This window comes from Nipponia nippon, unplaced genomic scaffold, assembly GCF_047370975.1.
Source record: "Nipponia nippon isolate SJK-2023a ecotype South Korea unplaced genomic scaffold, ASM4737097v1 scaffold_4, whole genome shotgun sequence".
Classification (NCBI taxonomy): domain Eukaryota; kingdom Metazoa; phylum Chordata; class Aves; order Pelecaniformes; family Threskiornithidae; genus Nipponia; species Nipponia nippon.
The window spans coordinates 12,303,049-12,322,640 of NW_028262358.1; the positions used below are offsets into that span (position 1 = coordinate 12,303,049).

General features: G+C 43.5%; 1 protein-coding gene across 1 annotated transcript in view; it reads right to left on the reverse strand.

Moving 5' to 3' along the window:
• The window catches only part of SHLD1 (shieldin complex subunit 1), a 49,140-nt gene that overhangs the window by 18,215 nt on the left and 11,333 nt on the right, over positions 1 to 19,592 (reverse strand). The gene's annotated exons all lie outside the window — the stretch shown is intronic.

Sequence of the window (19,592 nt, forward strand, 5' to 3'; positions counted from 1 at the left end):
AGGCCTGTCTGCTGCAGCACAGACTTGAAAAAATTTAGAGATTAAGGTATTCAAACAGAGGTGGAGACAAAAGGTGCATTTTAGTGACAGCAGCACTTGTGATCTAATGGCAACATACAAGCACAAACAGGGCACAAAGAGCTAGCAAAGTGAAGCCATCCTGAAGAATACATGCAAGGTTAATCATGAGGTGTGATCCTGTTCTACTTTTTAAACACAACTGCACCATCACTGCCATGTACTATAGAGTTTAAAAGATCTTGGGGTTTTTTTCTTTTTCTTTTTTTTTTTTGACCTCCTGTGCAACAATGAAGGCTTATTCATCCTCCTACCAAGCCATGAGGAAAAGGAGGCACTTTTCGTTATTTAAATCTGCTCCTGATCAACAAAACACTGACACTACAGGAAGCAGAGTCAATCTGAAGACAGCAAAGGAGTGGTCTGTCCTGGAGGAGCAGGGATTGTGCAAAGCAGGAAGAAAGACATAAGACGTTTGCTACCTTGCAAAGAGGCTTGACAGAAATGATGGCATCAGCCCATGCTGCCTCCTTTCAAAGCCTCACTCTTTGTGGCAGCGTTCACACTGTGCGGTCAACTGCGTGATGAGCGTTCCCATGGCTGAAACAGCGCATACACGTGAGGTGTGATGCTCGCCTGGTCCAGGCTCCAGGGAAGCCTTTGGAGCAGAATCACCACAGCACCGTCCACACCTGCCCTGGCAGCTGCAATCCCAGGGAGGAAGCAGGCTCTGCTGCTCTGGACCACGATGGAAGTGGCGCTCTCTCTCCAGGTCTGCCACTGTCCACCCTGCAGAAGTCATTTCAACATGGAGGGGTGGGATTTAGTCCCCCAGGAAACCACAGTGTGATACTGAGCCATACTGACGGACTTGGCAAATCACACTGAGGAAAATCTCTACTGGAAATCTTACAGTGGAAGTCCACTGGGAATTTCAGATGTGGTTCTAGGAATTAGGTGCCATCGTCAGTAGCTGCTTTCTAACATCCACTGCCCATCTCAGTGGGGTCCCCTCTACCCTCGTGCACTTACACACGTGTCTCACCGTGTTTGAGAGATTAGACTCCCAACACAGATTTTCATAGATTACAACCAAGGTAGCAGCGGTGTTTATTTTCTCAACCACATTATAGAATTTTTCCTCATGTTGCAAAATATGAATTTAAAGAAAATTTGAAACAAATGCAAATAATGTCAGTTCTTATGTTTGTACAAAAAGCCCTAAGCTTTTTAAATGCAATTTATGTGAAAGGAGACAAAAGGATTTTGTACTCTTTAGCAAAAAACAGCCCAAGGAAAAAAAGGTGATTGAAAAGAAATTACATCCTGGCTACAGGTAAATTATATTACAGACAGCTAGTTGTCCAACAGGAACACTTTGGACTGTGATACACATCAAAATAAATTTAATTACCCTTAAAAATCAGAGAATCTGCAAGTTTGCCTAAAAAATAGGAGATGAGCTTTTAATTGTTTTCACTGCAGACACAAACAAAAGACACTGATTAACTTACAGGGCTCAAGAGAGGTAATTATTTTGCAGCAGATGCATCTGTAAGACCAATTCTGTGACAGCTCCAGATTTAATCTGCCCTTGTTTTATGAAGACCATCTGCACGAATTATTTTTTCCCTTAGATTTTAGGTTTTGAGATGAACTCTGCTCAGACAGAATGCAAAACTCAATTACAGCCCAGTATCAGGATCTCCTGATGCTAGAGACACATGCTACAGACTAAGTCTAATGAAAGCTCCCTAGCTGAAAACAGAGTTTAATTTCCTTTAAAAAAAAAAAACAAAACACATCCCCCAGTTTTGTAAAAATATTAAAAAGATGACTGAAAACAGATGAACAGATTACTGAGCACATATGAAAGGGAGAATATTTTAAAAGTTTTTTGCCTGGAAACAAGCTAAGATGTATTTAATAAAATACCCTCTTACAGCTAATGTGCTGTTTCATTCTGCAATATTCTCTACCCAAAAAGCAGAGCATCTAGGTAACAATATTCTGGTATACTGTAAATCCACAGACTTGAAAAAGTGTTTAGCAAGAGATGCAAATATCTTCATATCAACTTTCCCAATGCTGTTTCTCAGATCATTGCAGACTGCAGCACTGACATCCTACTCTCTCCATGCTCAGGAGTAGCAGGGAAGGAGAAAAGTGCAATATCATCGCACAGTAAGCGCCGACATTCGTCGGCACCACCCCAGCCCATCCTAACCTGGGTGTTGAGTCTATCCCCAGCAGCCACTAGACTTTGCAGTGCTCCCACACTGGCCACCCTGGCAGCAGGACTGGGCTGGGGGCTTCTTCCAATAAGGGCAAAGCAGACTGCACTGAAGAGCTGGCAGTCAAAGAGATGGGGAGACACAGAGGCCAGCATAAACTAAGGCCACAGCTTAAGTCATCAGACAGGGCTGCAAACTCGAGCCTCCAAAACACTGACCCAAGCTCCCTCCCCCCGATCACCTGCCTCACAAGCTGTTTAACCGAAATGGCCGGCTGCAACCCAACACGCTGGCTCGCTGTCACACTCATGCGTCATCTGGCAGATCCCCTCGGATTTGCTGCCTCTCTGACCTGGACTGTGCTAAGATTTTCCTGTTCTCAGTGTGCTCCATGCTGCATTTCACATGGGGCAATACCGGACCCCAGTTCACCAGCATCTGTTTTACGATGGACTACCAGACCAGCTCAGGGTTATTTGGCTGGCTTTGACACTGGGCATACCCACAAGCAACTCAAAGCCCCCAAGGTGTAGGGAGCACTCCAGGTCCCAGCCAAGGAAATAGTCATAGGGTCAGCACAAGAGTTGACTATGAAGAAAAAAGCCTTAGTGGGCAGAATTAAAACTGGAGTCTCCAGAAAGGCAGAGGAATCCTTCTTTGGACAGCTTTCCCAAAGATACTTTTAGCCAAAAACTATCCATGTTCATTCTTGATACAGTTGTGAGGAGTTCAACTAAATTTAAGGCAAAGGGCTATTTAATCAGTAGATGGGAAAAAACCTGCATCCCTCTATCTCCTGCCTCAGGCCAACAGCGTATCAATATTACCAATATAGTGTCTGTCAAACAACCTGCATAAAAATCTGAAGTATTTCTCAAACCTATTTGCCCTCACCGTCATTTTAAAGGTCCAAGGCTCAAGGCAGGTTTCCACAGTTTTGACAAACAAAAGCATTAGCTGTATGTGACCACCAAATGAGTTCATGGCTGCTTCTGAGAAACCTAGTCATCTCCCAGGCAAGGCTTGAACTCTTCCCCAAGCACCCATACCCATGCCACTCCACGAGCACTCATCTGCCGTGCATTTAGTGCCTGGAGCTCTACACAGACAGGAAAAGTACAGTAGGTTTTATTTATTGAAATTAATCCACTGAATGAACTATACCATCCATGTCAAGTCTTCTCTAATGGGCACTGAGCAGTATGATTTCAAGAGGCATCCACAGATTAAGACACCGTACAAAATGACGCGATCAGTACTCACTTCCATGCTCTCCTTTGGATGCACATGCTCTGCAGGGTGTTGTGCTCTATGTCATCCAGCCCCAAGAGCGCTCTTTGTATTAAGGTATAGCTAAGGTACAACAGATGGTTTACTGCATCTCTTTTGTCTTAGTTTTTTTGCCTTTAAGCAGGACTTAACGTGCACCAATGCACATTTGGGACAGTGGTATTTTTCAAAGACCGCATTGAGCTTTAGCGAATATTTGCATGAACGTTAATGAAACCAGAGATGTTCCCGCCAACACTACCAGAGGAAAAACAAAGATGGTTTTGGGCAAAGTGTTACAGAAAAGGACAAGAGTTAAATGAGCATAGTCATGTAGATGATGTTCTAACAGATGCAGAACTGAGAACATTAACCTCTTCTCCAGGTTACTAACAGCAGCAAGAAGAGACAGGGACAACTATATTAAAATTTTAGTGAGTTACCACCAACCAGCTGTAGTTCTAGATACAATTTAAGTTCCATAAGTAGTTAAGCTCTTGCCTACTTAGTTATGTTCTGCGATGACATGTAGTAATGGTAACAAGCTATCTGGCAAGACCAAGCAGCACCCAGCTCGTGGTCGTGGTCATGGTCCAACCATGAGAAGAGGAAGCAGAGACCAAAGAGTGCTACTTGGCACACCACCTCCTTTCCTGTTTTGGTTCCTCTTACTGTTGCAGCCTTACTATCAAAACAAAGGCTTGCTGAAACCTGCCACGGGTAAGGGCAATACACCCTTCCAGGTGCATTACTCCTCAATAACTGGACTCCAAGTAAAGTGGTCTAGGTAGGTGACCATCCGGAGTATTGAGTTGACAGCTGATATACCAATATTTCCAATGACATACACTCTATAGTCCCTACAGTGTTTATTCTGACAGCATGACTCCTCTTTGTGCAGACAGGAAAGGCGCAGAGAGGGAAAGCCTGGCAGGTACTGTACGCAGCAGTAAGCTGTCCAAGCAGAGCAGTGGGGTGCCCACAGCGTTCACCCAAAGCTCGAGTCCTTGTCTGGTCCCTGCACCCCTGAAGAAGATGGGCTCTCCTTCTGCTTCATTGCTTGCTCCCTTCTTTCATCACAGGTGAAAACGCAATATTGGACCCAAGGCACATGGATATTCAGATATGTATCCAAACTGTCCATATATGTTTCAAGCAACAGGCCATTTCTGTTGCTCATTCATTAGTCACTAAAGCAAGAGCAATTAGGGATATTATGGTGTCCAGAAGAGAAGTAAAATCCATAGGAACATATTGGTTCCTCAGAGAGCAGCAGAAACAAATGTTTTCAAATTAGCAGTAAACATCGTTTTGCAAAAGGAAAACCCCAGACACATTATCGGATGTAACAGCTTCCAAAACAGCAGTGAAGCCTGATTACTTTCTCATGCAGTAATCAAGGGAGGGAACTAGATTCCTGCAACAAGCCAGTAACTTATTGGCTGAGAAAAGCTATGGAGGTCTGTTTGAGAGATGAACAGAAAGGGCGGGCCCAGCTACTGCCTGGCAGGGCTTCAAAAATCTTGGAAGATTCAGAGTAAATCCCTTCACTAAAGCTGCTGAACCAAACCAAGCTTTCCATGTTCTCTCAAATTTGGCCACCCAACTGTTTTGGGATCACTCTGGTCTTACCAATATCTACTCCAAGGTGAGCAGGATCTTGAGGCACATAGAATTGTAATAGTTCTAAGGAGGCCAAATTTGCCCCTACTTGCAGCAGTACAGCTCTGTAATACTGCGTTCCTTTCCATGGCTTAGCTGCACAGAGAATTTGGCTAAGTTTGACCACTACACATTCATTTGGTACCAGTTCGGAAAGGCAAATTCTGTTTTTACTGCACAGCTGAGAAAAGGTGAACTGGCAGAGACTCCTGCCAGATCCTTTCAAAAGGATTTCCTTCTGAAATCATCTTACTCTTAAGAAGTGATTAGACTGGTTTGTTGTTTATTTTCTTAACGGGATGATCAAGAATGGGGAGACCATTGCTATGATCCCAGAAAGCACAGACTGCAACACTTCAACATAAAAGCAGTTAGACATTGGCATCTAGAAACAGCACAGTAGTTTTGTTCTGTGCTACAGGCAGGAAGACTTTGGTCAGCTAAGGATGTAACTAAGCAGGTTACTAGTCTGAAGTATTAAAACCAGCCACATGCTGTTCTTAAAGGTGGATTATTGCCTGAAAGATACCATTAGGTTTTATATCACCTCATTCTATGACCAGCTCTTCAGCATGATGTAGAGAGAGCAGTTGACTAATCCATAATTGAACAGGAAGGTTCATCTACAAATATTTCATTGCCAGGTATTGTGAATACGAGAGAAGTAATGAAGAATTTAAGTGAATATTTTGTGCATGTGCGTGGGAAGAGCATGGGCAAAACCAGCATTTCGTTTTCTGCGTGAAGACTCACATTTGCCAACACGTGTTCGCCCTCTTTCCCCATGTGGTCTAACTCATCCTGGTGGGTATGCATTTCACAGTTGCTAATTATACAGCATGATGCTTATGTTCTGAATATCAGATCCAACTTTCAACCTCATTTTTGCTTTCATCCTCTGCAAAAGAATGATTCCTCTTCTTTCTCTTAAGAGAAAAAATTTCAGAGCTAGATCCTCATCAGGAGTAAATTACTAGCTCCATACCAGCGGACTGTTGAGAGCTAACAGCAATATGTGATTTCTTAACAATGCAAAAATAATCTCCCTTTATATTCCAGCTGGGCTGAAGAATACTAATATTCCCTCACATTCAATCTAACACAGGACTGAAACCCACTGGCGCAAACTCAGTGACTCAGCCAGTGGAGCTAACTTCACTTCTGGAATGCTGCCACAGGCTCTGCAGATAACATGCGCACACATGCGATTAGACAAGTGCCTCATATAAAATAATAATTAACAGCAATAAGAAACATCCTACCACAAAGCACTGGTGCAGCATGAAATGGATTTTCTCAAGTTATTTTATTTTGCATCTTCTGTTGCCTTCATTATATTTTAATTAAAACTGCATCAGGAGAAAAATTAACCTAGGAATAACCTCATTAGACATCCAGAGAAGAAGCAATGTAGAGCAATGTTAAATTCAGCAGGGATTACAGATGATAGCTCTGTAGATCAGGTTCTGCTTCAATTCAGCACTTCAGCAGAAAGTTCACCCCTTCAAGAAATTACTGACAGATTATAAGATATCACAAAACAGATTCCACTTGTGCCATACCATGACCAGGAGTAAAGATGATATATTTCTCTGCAATCTTTATAGACCATAACTGCTTAAATCATTAAATTCAGAATAAGTTTATATCATGAAGAGTACAGAAGGACTTGAGGCTAGGCACCAGGTCAGCATATTAAGCGTAAGCGCTCCTTACGTCTGCACAAATTACTGTATTTTTGAGGTATGCTATCTGTGGGTTATCCATTAAGAAAGTAAAATACCACTGTAAAATTTACTCATGCACAAATACAACCTAAGCTGTGGACCAAAAAAAAGTTTGTCCCCTCCTCCAACTCTCCATTGCCTGCTTCTCTACTCCAACAACCCCCTTACTTCAGTTTCTCTCCTGCTTCTCCTTTTGGGCAGGTTATCCAAGGATTTATTTTCAAGTAACTACTTATGACATACAGAGTATTGAAGGCAAGACTTGTACCCATTTAAGCATTGGTATAAGCTTTGCTATCTGCAGAATGGGAATATCTCTTCCCCTTTTATGAAAGGGAAAGGAAGGAGGTATCAGGCAGGATCAGATCAGAAGTATATCTAGTCTAGTGTGGCCCTCCACTTGTGGTCTGTTCCAGGTGATAACAGGGAGATGTGGTAATGGGGATATGTAGGTGTGATCTGACACTTGAAATTAGGCAGCAATTAGTACAAGCCTTGAAACACCATCCTATGTATCCAATATCTCAGCAACACTTGTGTCAGCAAGAACTATTGACTTACCTTGCTCTTATTATCGAAATCAGTGTATAATCCCCTTTCTTAATACTGCTAAGCTCTTAGCCTCAATAATTTCCTGTAGCACTGGGTTTTATAATCTAATTACATGCTGTGTAAGGAAGTGCTTGATTTTGATTCTACTACCCTTTCTTTTCCTTGTCTTCCAACATATGCAGAATCAACATTCATACTCCTCTCTAGGTCATTACTATTTTCTGGATTTAACTGTAGCAAAAAAAAACCCCAAACAACTAAGTTTTGCATAATTCTTTGAGATAGAAGTATGCGTATAAAATGGACCACTATGGCAATGCCAAAGTCCCAATTTATCTAGAAAAAGTTATAGTGTACTTGCCTGCTTTCCCATGCTTACTTTTTTCTCGTTCTTTTTGTCTCATCTTTTCAGATTTAAAAAAAACCAAACTTTTCCTGTCAGGCCTCACAGCCTGTAAAAAGCTGGGACCTCCTTTAATACTAACACATATCACATCATTACTTAGAGATGTATAAAGCAGTCTGTGGGCATTTATGGAAGGTAGGAATGCAAAGGGCTTACTTTCTTGACAAATAACTTTTGGAATAAGATGATCTCTGTAACATAAGTAGCGCTATCTTTATAAAATAGAGTCAACTTGCAAAACTCAAGCCGCCACTTGCTCCCACCTCTACCCGGGAAGGAACATAAACAGAGCACAGCTAGAAATCCCTCAACATGCTGAAAAGAACAGTAAGCAGCATATAACACAAAATATTGTCATTTGCTTGCCAGTGCTTATTACAGCAATAAGTAACCAGCTGCCTGCTACCCTTCACATACAACCTTAGCGTGGAGGCTCACTGTAAACACAGAAGCACTGCTCAGCCTGACAGCATTCCATCTGTCTGTGGAGGAGATTTTATAGGAATATATATGTGCATGCATAAGCCAGCCAAAGGGCTCAGCTACTATGAAATCTACAGCATGCAACACCAAGAAGGAAGGGGGATGGGGTGGTGTTAAACTCATAAAATGAAGGAAGAAATCAGATGCAGGGGGGCTCCAGGATAAAACTTAATGTACTATAACCCACACTGATGCTGAATCACTGGCCTATGTTGTTTTGTTTAAAAAAATACTGTGGATGATGAAAGTGTGCTGTATTTTATACTCACAGTCTGCTACTAAAGGGTTATGAGTCACTATTTTTTGTGCTTTTATGGTGTAGCCTCATCAGCTGCACACCAATGAGCTCAGTAAAGTAAACCAGAGAAACAGGCAAAAAAATTGAGGCCTGAATTAAGACACACAGAGAATTAGTTTAAACCCAGTGCCAGATCCCCCCCTTATGTCATTTATTTTTGTGATAGGTACCTGAGCTGGGAGGCTTTACAAATATTTCACCTGGACCCAATCCATGCAGTGTGGTGCAAGCCAAAGGTTACAGAGGAGATACTGAGAAAAGCAGGTGAATGCAAAGGCAGGGACTAAATAACTACACAGAAACCCAGGAAAAAACTCCACAATGATCTCCACAATCCTGGGATTAATCCAGGCCATATCACTGCAGAGAGCAGGGACCTGCAGTCAGAAGATGGTAATAGCTGTCCAGGCAGTAGCACTATGTCCTAACTCGTCACGCAGCTATGGAGCATCCCCTGGAATGCTCCAGGCACTGGATCCACCGTAAGCTCTACTCATGCACAGGAAATGAAGGCATCCCTGCCCACAGCCTCCTGCTCAGCTCTTACTCCAAAATTGCTGCGGCAGAATTAGGTAGGAACAAGTTGCATCTTCTCACAGCAGTACGTCTGGCCTCTACACTAAGCAGACTCCTGGGAGCACAGCAAGGAATACAGCTTCTCATTTCAACAGCACCAGCATCCCTTTTTTCTCCTCCCCACTGCCACCAGCCACAGAGGATTCCCAGAGATATGTTTCTCTGCTGTCAATTCACAGCAGCTTCAAAGAAGCTTCGAAGTCAAGGAATAAATTCAGAAGCAATAAGAAACCATAGCAATCAATCAGGGCAGATGTATCTTATTTTCTCTTGCTGCATTTCAATGACAACTGTCAGTGCAGAGCCTTTTGGGTCTGATAAACTCTAGATCATTTTTCTAGCACATAGTCACGCTGTATGTCCAAGAAAAGGTTTGAATGATAGAGAGATATGTGTAGTGAAAGCCTCATGGCGAAAAGGAGAAAGTCAGGCTGTGCATAAATGATCACTGGTGTAACAGACGCCCAGAAGAGGCTGAACTTCATACAGAGAATTTAGGCCTCTGAGGGTCCTCCAAGGTGTTTTATCATAGAATCGTTTAGGTTGGAAAAGACCTTTAAGATCATCAAGTTGAACCGTTAACCTAGCACTGCCAAGTCCACCGCTAAACCATGTCCCTAAGCTCCCCATCCAGCCGTCTTTTAAATACCTCCATGGATGGAGACTCAACCGCTTCCCTGGGCAGCCTATTCCAATGCTTGACTACCCTTTCGGTGAAGAAGCTTTTCCTAATATCCAATCTAAATGTGCCCTGGCACAACTCGAGGCCATTTCCTCTCATCCTATTGCTTGTTACTTGGGAGAAGAGACCGACCCCCACCTCGCTACAGCCTCCTTTCAGGTAGTTGTAGAGAGTGATAAGGTCTCCCCTCAGCCTCCTCTTCTCCAGACTAAACATCCCCAGCTCCCTCATTCACTCCTCGTAAGACTTGTGCTCCAGACCCTTCACCAACTTCATTGCCCTTCTCTGGACACACTCCAGCACCTCGATGTCCTTTTTGTAGTGAGGGGCCCAAAACTGAGCACAGTACTCGAGGTGTGGCCTCACCAGTGCCGAGTACAGGGGCATGATCACTTCCCTAGTCCTGCTGGCCACACTGTTTTTGATACAAGCCAGGATGCTGTTGGCCTTCTTGGCCACCTCAGCACACTGCTGTCTCATGTTCAGCCGGCTGTTGACCAACACCCCCAGGTCCTTTTCAGCCAGGCAGCTCTCCAGCCACTCTTCCCCAAGCCTGTAGCATTGCATGGGGTTGTTGTGACCCAAGTGCAGGACCCGGCGCTGAGCCTTGTTGAACCTCATACAGTCGGCCTCGGCCCATTGATCCAGCCTGTCCAGGTCCCTCTGCAGGGCCTTCCTGCCCTCAAGCAGATCAACACTCCCGGCCAACTTGGTGTCATCTGCAAACTTAATGAGAGTGCACTTGATCCCCTCATCCACATCACTGATGAAGATATTAAACAGAACTGGCCCCAATGCTGAGCCCTGGGGAACACCACTTGTGACTGGCTGCCAACCGCGTTTAACTCCATTCACCACAACTCTTTGGGCCTGGCCATCCAGGCAGTTTTTTACCCAGCAAAGAGTACACCCATCCAAGCCATGAGCATGAGCGGCTGGGGTTAAACCACGACACGAGGTCAGGCTGACAGGCCTGTAGTTCCCCGGATCCTCCTTCCGGCCCTTCTTGTAGATGAGCGCCACATTTGCTAACCTCCAGTCAACTGGGACCTCCCCGGTTAGCCAGGACTGCTGATGGATGCTGTTTTGCATAACAGAGCAGGTGAACCTGACAAATTCCAAGGCAAACGCCCTACTTTTAGAATCAGACCAGGACAAAAAGAAAAAGAGTAAAAATCTTGCTAATAGAGTAATGAAGATACATCCTTCATTACTGTACGAGTTCACTGCTTAGGCCATGCAGGTACTTCATACAGACTCATATACCTTATCTCATGACATTCAGAGACGCTCAAGAAATACCAGTATTTCAGCACACAGTGCTCTGGTACATGCTGCTTACATAAGCTCTCTGTGTCAACTGGTAGTAAAAGAACATTCTCTGATTATTTATTTATGCAGCTCCCAGGGGCTGTTTGCTATCTCAGCAGTAACTATGATGAATTACATAAAAGCACCATCAGAGTGGGAGAAACACTGATGTACAAACATGCTCCAACACGTGGCGTGATGCAAACTGCTGTCTTTCCGTGGACTGCACCAGAAGGCAAAGCTTTCCAATGTGAGCAGTGAGGCTGGGTGCAGGGCAGGGGACACATACATCCACCAAAGAGGCACACACTTCAGAAAATCAAGCAGAAATGAAAGCCACTGTCAGCAAAACAGAGTATGTAAGAGAACAAACATGGAAACCAGAGTTTTTAAAGAGACTTGAGGAGTCACATTTCTTATTTATGTGTTATATCATCAGAGTATCAAATCTCCATCTAAACTACAAACACTGCTCGCAACTGGACTGAAGGTGATATGCCCCAGAGCATCTGATTAAATGTGTGAAACTCAGGGTTTACTGGAAGCTCTGTAGCATCGTTACCTGGGTTCTTTGCCTTGAGTGCAGCTGCATTTCAGGCCAATGCAGCTATACTGCTTCCCCAAATGCCCACGCTAACCTGGGTGACCCACACAGTGCCACGCTATCAAAGAAATACCCTGGTGGGCTGGTACAGGATGGCCTCAGCATGGCTTTCCAAGCCAATCTGCCCTTTTTCATTGTTTTGTCCTAGCCAGACATCCTTCATGATTTAAATTGAGATTTTTAAGCCATTTTCACAGATCTTTACCACCCACATGTAAGTGACGCAGCTGACAAGCTGAGACACCAAGGCATGCTCTGCAGACAGCAGGGAAGGGTAATGCTGGTTTTACATAACAAAGTTATCACAGGCATTTCACATTTTGCCACTTGCTGGCTGCTCAACACAGCTATATACGTCTCGGGTCATTTTTGCAGTATCTGCACTATGACAAGACCATAATACCAAGCTGCAAAGAGCAGCTTTACTATACAAGAAAGGAGCCAACATCTTGGTAGTCCCACACAAAAGCATCTAACACTGATGAAAAGATGTCATGAACAAGTGTCCAGGTAACAGGAACAGTCACACTCCTAAACAGCTTTCCCCAGTTATTTCAATTACTTAAGGATTCATGGCATGCATTTTCATTTTTCTTCAAGAAAAAAACAGGTATTTTGTGGAGATGTTTCAGCTGTACAGCATTTCTTGCACTCCACAGTGATTGGAAACATTCAGGTGCACACCAACATGTTTCACAGCTGCTATTACTGTATTATTATAGCACTTTATTATAAAAACACATACCCTGGCTTACAGGCCTCATGATTGCTTTGGAGTTTCTCCTCTCCAGCTCTTAGGGAAAATTGGAGTTTCACTGAAATTGTTTCCTACAAAAGATTCTCCTCTTCCTTAAAAGCAGAACTAAAAATGGGACAAGTCTAACCTGAACACCCTACAGCTGGGTCTGCAGGAGTTATAGTCCAACCCCTTTGTGTTCCCATTCTCCTCTGTGGTCTTTGCCCGTTGTGTAACTCTCATGTCTGTGAATCTTTTAATGCAAATTTCTTGCATGATTTTAAAGCTAAAAATACACCCTAGAGGTTTTGGGTTTTTTTTAAAAAAAAAGGAAACCAAACCTTTTTCTCCACAGTAGTAGAGAAAATGAACTTCTTTCTTTGCCTCTCAGTATTTCAAATAGAGCACTCACTGCTCAGACATACATTGAAATCTGGTTCATATTATCTTCGTTTAGACATATACCAGCATGAAAAACCCAACCCAACTTCTACAGGAACACAGCATTGCAAGAGGGATGGAGAAATCCACTTGCTGGATTTCACATCAGAAAGAAGCGACGAAGGGAACCAGACATTCAGTCTGCTGTGGGGAGGGGGCAGCTCCCAATCCAGCACAAGAGTAGATTTGGAAGGATGTCTTTATCTCCAGGACCCGCTCTCAGGTGTCACAGCCTCTGTACATCAGATCATGGAGAAATCCTGTCAAAGCTTTGGTGTTGTAAAGAAGGGTCACTTTATGAAATCCTCTCCTATGGGTCTCTGAAGAGAGATTCTCAAAGTTGGGAAACAACACAGCAGAGAAGGAAAGACTGTCTTCCTGCAGCACGGCCTTCCTCCAGACTCTGCAAAGAAGCCTGGGAGAAAAAACAATAATTGCGTCCTTCTGCTGCACACAAGTGGCACCCAAATTCACTGCTACATCAAGAAAGCAAAGGACACTCTCCCAGCCCTCTGCACTTTGCTTGGTGAAATAGTTTTTGGATACCTGGATCCAAACAACATGAACACACTAATCAATAGTCACTTCTCAATGGTAAGAAGTACAGCTATGGAAAGTTGTCTAGGAATTCAGCACATAAAAATGTAACTTGTCTGAAAAAGAGGAAATGTACTACAGTTAAAATGGTAACCCAAGGTGACCAGTAAAGAGGGAATGCTGTCCAGCTCCCACACACCCGTAAAATATTCTCTTCATCACTGCCATTGCTATCCATCTTCCCATAGCCTTCCAGCCCCACAATTACAACAGTGATTGTTCCTAGAGCTCCACAGCTTCAAAATAATGACAAAATTAATCAAAACCTATTAGCTAGAGATTGAACAACAAAACCCATTTTGCACAGGATTCCTGGCCTCTCCCTCAACCTCACAGACACTTTAATTTCCTCTTTCCCTCTCCTGAATCCTGCACTTTCATTCAACTCATATCCTTTCTACTGGCACTTCAGCACCCTCACACAGAGCCACAATATCGCTGAAGGGAACAGAGTTGGGCAGTGAGGCAGATGAGGATCTCTGCAAGAGCAGCCTGTGCTTTCGATTCTAATCATGTGAAGGAAATGGCTCTGCTGCTTGCTCAAAGACAGCACCTAAGTGAGAACAGGTGGTAAAAACAGTCCCTGGGCAAGACTGAGCTGATGAATCCAAACAAGGCATTTCTCTCTTTTATAAAAAAGCCTGCTCTAGGTGAACCTGCTTTAGCAGGGGGGTTGGACTAGATGATCTCCAGAGGTCCCTTCCAACCCCAACCACGCTGTGATTCTGTGAAAGATCTAATGAAACTTGAAGAATTTATACTACAGCTTTGCACTAAAATAACTGTCACAGGAAAATAAGAATCTCTAACCCCCATCTCCCTGCCTGTGACAAGCCAGAGGCTCATTGTCATGGCAGGCCAGGCTCCACTGCTCTGGAGCACTCAGTAAATCCCTTGCAGCCACACACAGAAGCACGGAAGAGTACCAACACCAGTGTGTGAAACTGGTATCATGGGCATTAGTGCATTTTGGAGTCATGCTCTTGAAGAACTAGACAAGGAATGATATTTACTTGCTGAAATATCGTCATAGGCCATGGCTTCCATGCTGGCTACCCAGAGACATACCAGATGGCACACAGACCTGTTAACACAGCCTTTCCCTGAAGATTCTGGAGCCCAACTAAAGACAATTTATAAAGAAATTTGTTTCAAATGGGAGCTCAGCGTAGTGAAGGCAGCAATCTCGAGCAGACATGTGTTTTACAGGGGACTATTAACTTCAGTAAACACTCTGCTCCCTCCAGCAGCATCTGCTGACTGCCAACATCCAGCATCCAGTTGCTCCAGGACAGATCCACTTCCACTGGTGACTCTGAGGGGTGAGGAACAGACCTAATGTTTTTGAAAAAGCTGAGCAGGGCTGCAAAGGCAAGCTTCAAGCACAGAAGAAAGTTCACACCGCATACCCGATAAAAACCTATGTATGGAACAGGGAAGCACCCATTAAGGAGGAACCCAAAGCAAGGATCAGCTTTTCAGCCATATTTGCACTGTATTTTGCAGCTTTACAGAGCCAGTAGCATTTGCCTACCCAAAGACACCCTTATCCCAACCTGATATCAGTCTGTATCTTGGTCAGCAAGAATTCTTGAGGTCTTCTTGTAATACCCTAGAAATTCTTATTTGTCTTCATAATATTTAATGGCGTCATGGTGGTTACAAACGATGGCTGAAAGGCACAGACTTTATGGAGTCTAAACTTGTCTATCATTCCTCTGTAAAACACATACTTGAATGGTTTCTGTTCCCAGTCTACAATTTTCCATCTGAAAGGAGTCCACATCTGCACTTCAGAAGATAGAAAATGATTCATAAAGAACTGAACAAACTCTTGTTCTCTGTCATTTATTTACAGGATTTAATTCCTTCTTATTTAAACAGCTAATGCTCACTAACTGGCCTGGTAAGATAAAATAGCATTGGCATAAGTATGTACAACATTGGCTCACAGCCACCTTAGGAACAATTGCCATAGTGACATTACTGCAGTCTGAATTAGATTAGGCCACAGCAATGGACAAACATTGATAGCTATGACAAGAGAAATAAAAGCCCAGGTTGGAATGACAGTTTAGATAAAGATAAAGAAGAAATGGCCCACAGGGACTCTTACACCACAGCCGCAGGGCAAGGCGAAATTAAAAGTCCCCAGTCCCACTGGTGGGCAGATGCAGCTCTATTACAGGTCCCACTGTCTGGCACTGATGTGTGCTGATAGCACGGCTGTTATTGCCAGCAAATGAACTAGGCCCCTCTCACACCAGACAACTGGTAAAAGATTAATGAGATCTGAAATAGATATATATTGTTTGAACATGCCATGTGTGCACTTCTTAGAATTTTACAATATTGTATAGCTAACAGCCAGACTGCTGTCGTCAGTGTAAAGCATTCCTAGTCGGTAATCTCCAGCAGATGGAGCTTTAAGAAAAGCTACAAATCCATTTGTTATAATAATGAAATTAGCTATATGGCATCCTGAAAGAAGGTACAAGCTTTTGTGCACCCTCCTTTTTGAAATGAACACCAATAACTGTTTGTTATCATGACATTTTATATAGATACATAGATTCCTCTCCTCACTTGACATTCAGTAAATCCCTGCTCTGGCTACTGAAGTATGATCACATTTATTTTCCTGAACCTGACTCATAGGCCTGTCTGACCTTTTTAGATCACTATAACACTGTCTTCACGTTTTAGTTTTGCCATTTTAAGTCTAAGCCAAATCCTTGAGCCTTATAACCAGGAAGAACCAGAAAACCACCTTGGAAAACACAAGGACTACAAGTACAACAAACATTGAAGGCAGATGCAGAGCAAACATTTTATTGAAAACTGTGCCAGCAGGGTTTTGGAAGTAAAGCCAATAAAACCCATGAAGTTTCCTGAAATAAAAGTCCAGCAATAACAGTTGATTTAAGGATCATGTCGAAGACTCAGCACATAGCACAGGGTGGGAGGATAGCATTTAGGACTTATAGTCTTTAATTACAGGTTGACAGAGTAAATATTTCTGTGCTGTTTCGAGGATGACCTACTGAAAGGTCTGTATACTTTTTGGGATATAAAGGACCACGTTACCCAGAATCCACAGCTGGTGGGTGGCTGTATGGGGACAATGGAGACATGCAGGGGAAAAAACACCACCCAATTTAGCACAGAATAGGAGACAAGGCCGTGAAAGTGTAAAAGCAAGGAATATTATAAGGGAAGGACTGAACAGACTGTAGCGAACAAAAAGACCAGGAAAAGAGCAAAACACAACTTGACCTACCTGCAGGGATCCTAGACTTATATTACCAGGTAGTAAGAGACCTTTCAGGAGAGCACCTTTTCAACACCACTGTCCTAGTCCAGGCACAGTTCAGCACCCGGCAAGGAAAGACTTCCCTTCCTCCAACATAGGTACCAAATTGGGGAGAAAAAGAGAGAAAAAGAAAAAATCTAGCAAAACAATGCACAAAGAACTAAAAGCAAGGACAGACTGCTCTGAGCCATGTCATAGACACCACACTGTGCACTGTTCTTGCGCCAACATCTCTAAAAGATCACTGACAAGCTAGAAAGGACACACAGAAGGATAGTCTAAAGCTGCCTAAAGTCTTGGAATGGCTTTTCTTTGAGATAAAAGTAAAATACACCAGGTTCCTTTAGCCTGGAAAAGTACAACAGGGACAATGTGTTAAGATGTCTGTAAGACCACAAAATGGCTTGGAGAAAGAAACAGCAGTGATCATACACTGTTTCTTAGCCTGCAGGAACTCAGGAGATTCAGGGGACCAAAGGAAGCAAAAGACACAAAACAAAGCCAGTGGTTCCCCACAGTCTCACTCCCACATTGAGAGAGATAGAGAGGTCCAAAAGCAGTTAGACAAATTTCTGGAAGGATCATTCATCAGGAGCTAGTGACACAGTGATATGCCATCTGTGGCTCCTAAACCAGAAGTCCTGGAAGCTAAAGGCTTGCAGGGATGGGATCACTTCTGTGTGTACTGCTCTTTAAATATCACTGCTACCTGCTGCTGAAGACAAGTTACCACTCAAGCGATCTTCACTCTGACCCACTTTGGGCATTCTCATACTACTCTGTCCTGCATTTTCTTCTTTGGAGATGCTTCCTGTTGTATTGTGTGTCAATTAAAACTGACAAAACCACTTAAATCCAAAGTTCATTTGTGCGAGGCCTTGTCAATCAGACTCTGACACCTCATGTCTCCTGACAAGTTATGTCAGTATTTGCAAATGAGGAGTCTGAAGCATTTAAAAGAAATCTCCACAAAGTGAATGGTGTCTGAAAAAATAAAATAATCTGAGACATTTTTGCACATAGGAAAACAAAACCTCACTAAATATCTTTTAGCAATGTAAGGGATGCAGCAGCATATATTCAGTTAGTAAGCCTTGCTACGTGTAAGCACACGTAGCAACTCGGTATCCAGGCTCTAGATCATATAGTGCACCACAGCAACTCTGCGTCATCTTCACAACATAGGGGCTTCACATTTAAAATGGAAAATAACCTAGAGAGTTATGAGCTACCTCAGAAACACATCTTGTTCTCAATGGTGAATGAGAAGAATGTGTTCTCTGATTCATGGCTTAATGGTTCCACTGGAACTATTTACCGTTTCTTACTCTGAATCTTGTTTCACCTTCTCTGACCAAACAAGGACGAAATAAACTTCCTTCAAAACTTTAAAACAACAGGTTCTTTGTGCCTGGGTCAGACAGGTACAAGGTGCTGCTGGGCTTTGTTATCCCAGAAAGCAGCTAGAGACTTCACTGTCCTTTGTATAACAGATAGCTATGGAGCACAGCACAGTCGCTGCCCCATGGAGCTCATCAACCATGTGAGTGAGATGCACAGAGCCCACAGGTACAAGAAACAGAGACCACAGCAGTGAAAAGCCATGCCCAAGATCACACACCAGACCAGCAGCAGTGAGTGAGACCAATTGGATAGGAAAGGGACTGTAAGAAGGTGGGATAAGAGCAGAATTCGGCTTTGAACCAACACATTCAGTCTTAAATGTGTGGCGTATTTGTTTGCCTCAACTCACTAACTGGTATAGAAATTCTAGGTATATAATCACCCTTTAAATACTTGGCAATATCTTTGCAGAAGGGTGATTTCAGGAAAAGAAAGACGACTGCCTCTGGAAGTCTGGCTCAGATCAGATCATTGAAGTGCTGGAGCGTGTCCAGAGGAGGGCAACAAAGTTGGTAAAGGGTCTGGAGCACAAGTCTTATGAGGAGCAGCTGAGGGAACTGGGGTTGTTTAGTCTGGAGAAGAGGAGGCTGAGGGGAGACCTTATCACTCTCTACAACTACCTGAAAGGAGGCTGTAGTGAGGTGGGGGTCGGTCTCTTCTCCCTAGTAACAAGTGATAGGATGAGAGGAAACGGCCTCAAGCTGCGCCAGGGGAGGTTTAGGTTAGACATTAGGAAAAACTTCTTCACCAAAAGGGTGGTCAAGCATTGGAACAGGCTGCCCAGGGAAGTGGTTGAGTCTCCATCCCTAGAGGTATTTAAAGAACGGATAGATGTGGTGCTCGAGGACATGGTTTAGTGATGGACTTGGCAGTGCTAGGTTAACGGTTGGTCTCGATGATCTTAAGGGTCTTGTCCAACCTTGACAATTCTATGATTCTATGATTCTAATAAGTTCTTTGCTATTAGATTTCACCCGAACTACTTCCTGGGTAAGAAACTGGCAAATCCTAAGGTGTGTGCATCTTCAGCCACAAGGTTTCCCCCCTTCCCCATCAAGACTTAGCATTAAATACTAGAAAGCAGATATGTATCAATGCAATGCACAGAAAGTTTTTAGTTCTTCAGGGAGCTGAGCAGCAAACTCCCTGGACAGTCAGGGGAAGCGCAGTCACTCAGCTCTTGGCAGGGCTGTGCTCTATAGACCCAAACCAGTATTAGCTGGCATCAGCAAGGAGCTCTGGATCAGTCCCTAGCTGTGAAAGTTACTGTCTAGTACCA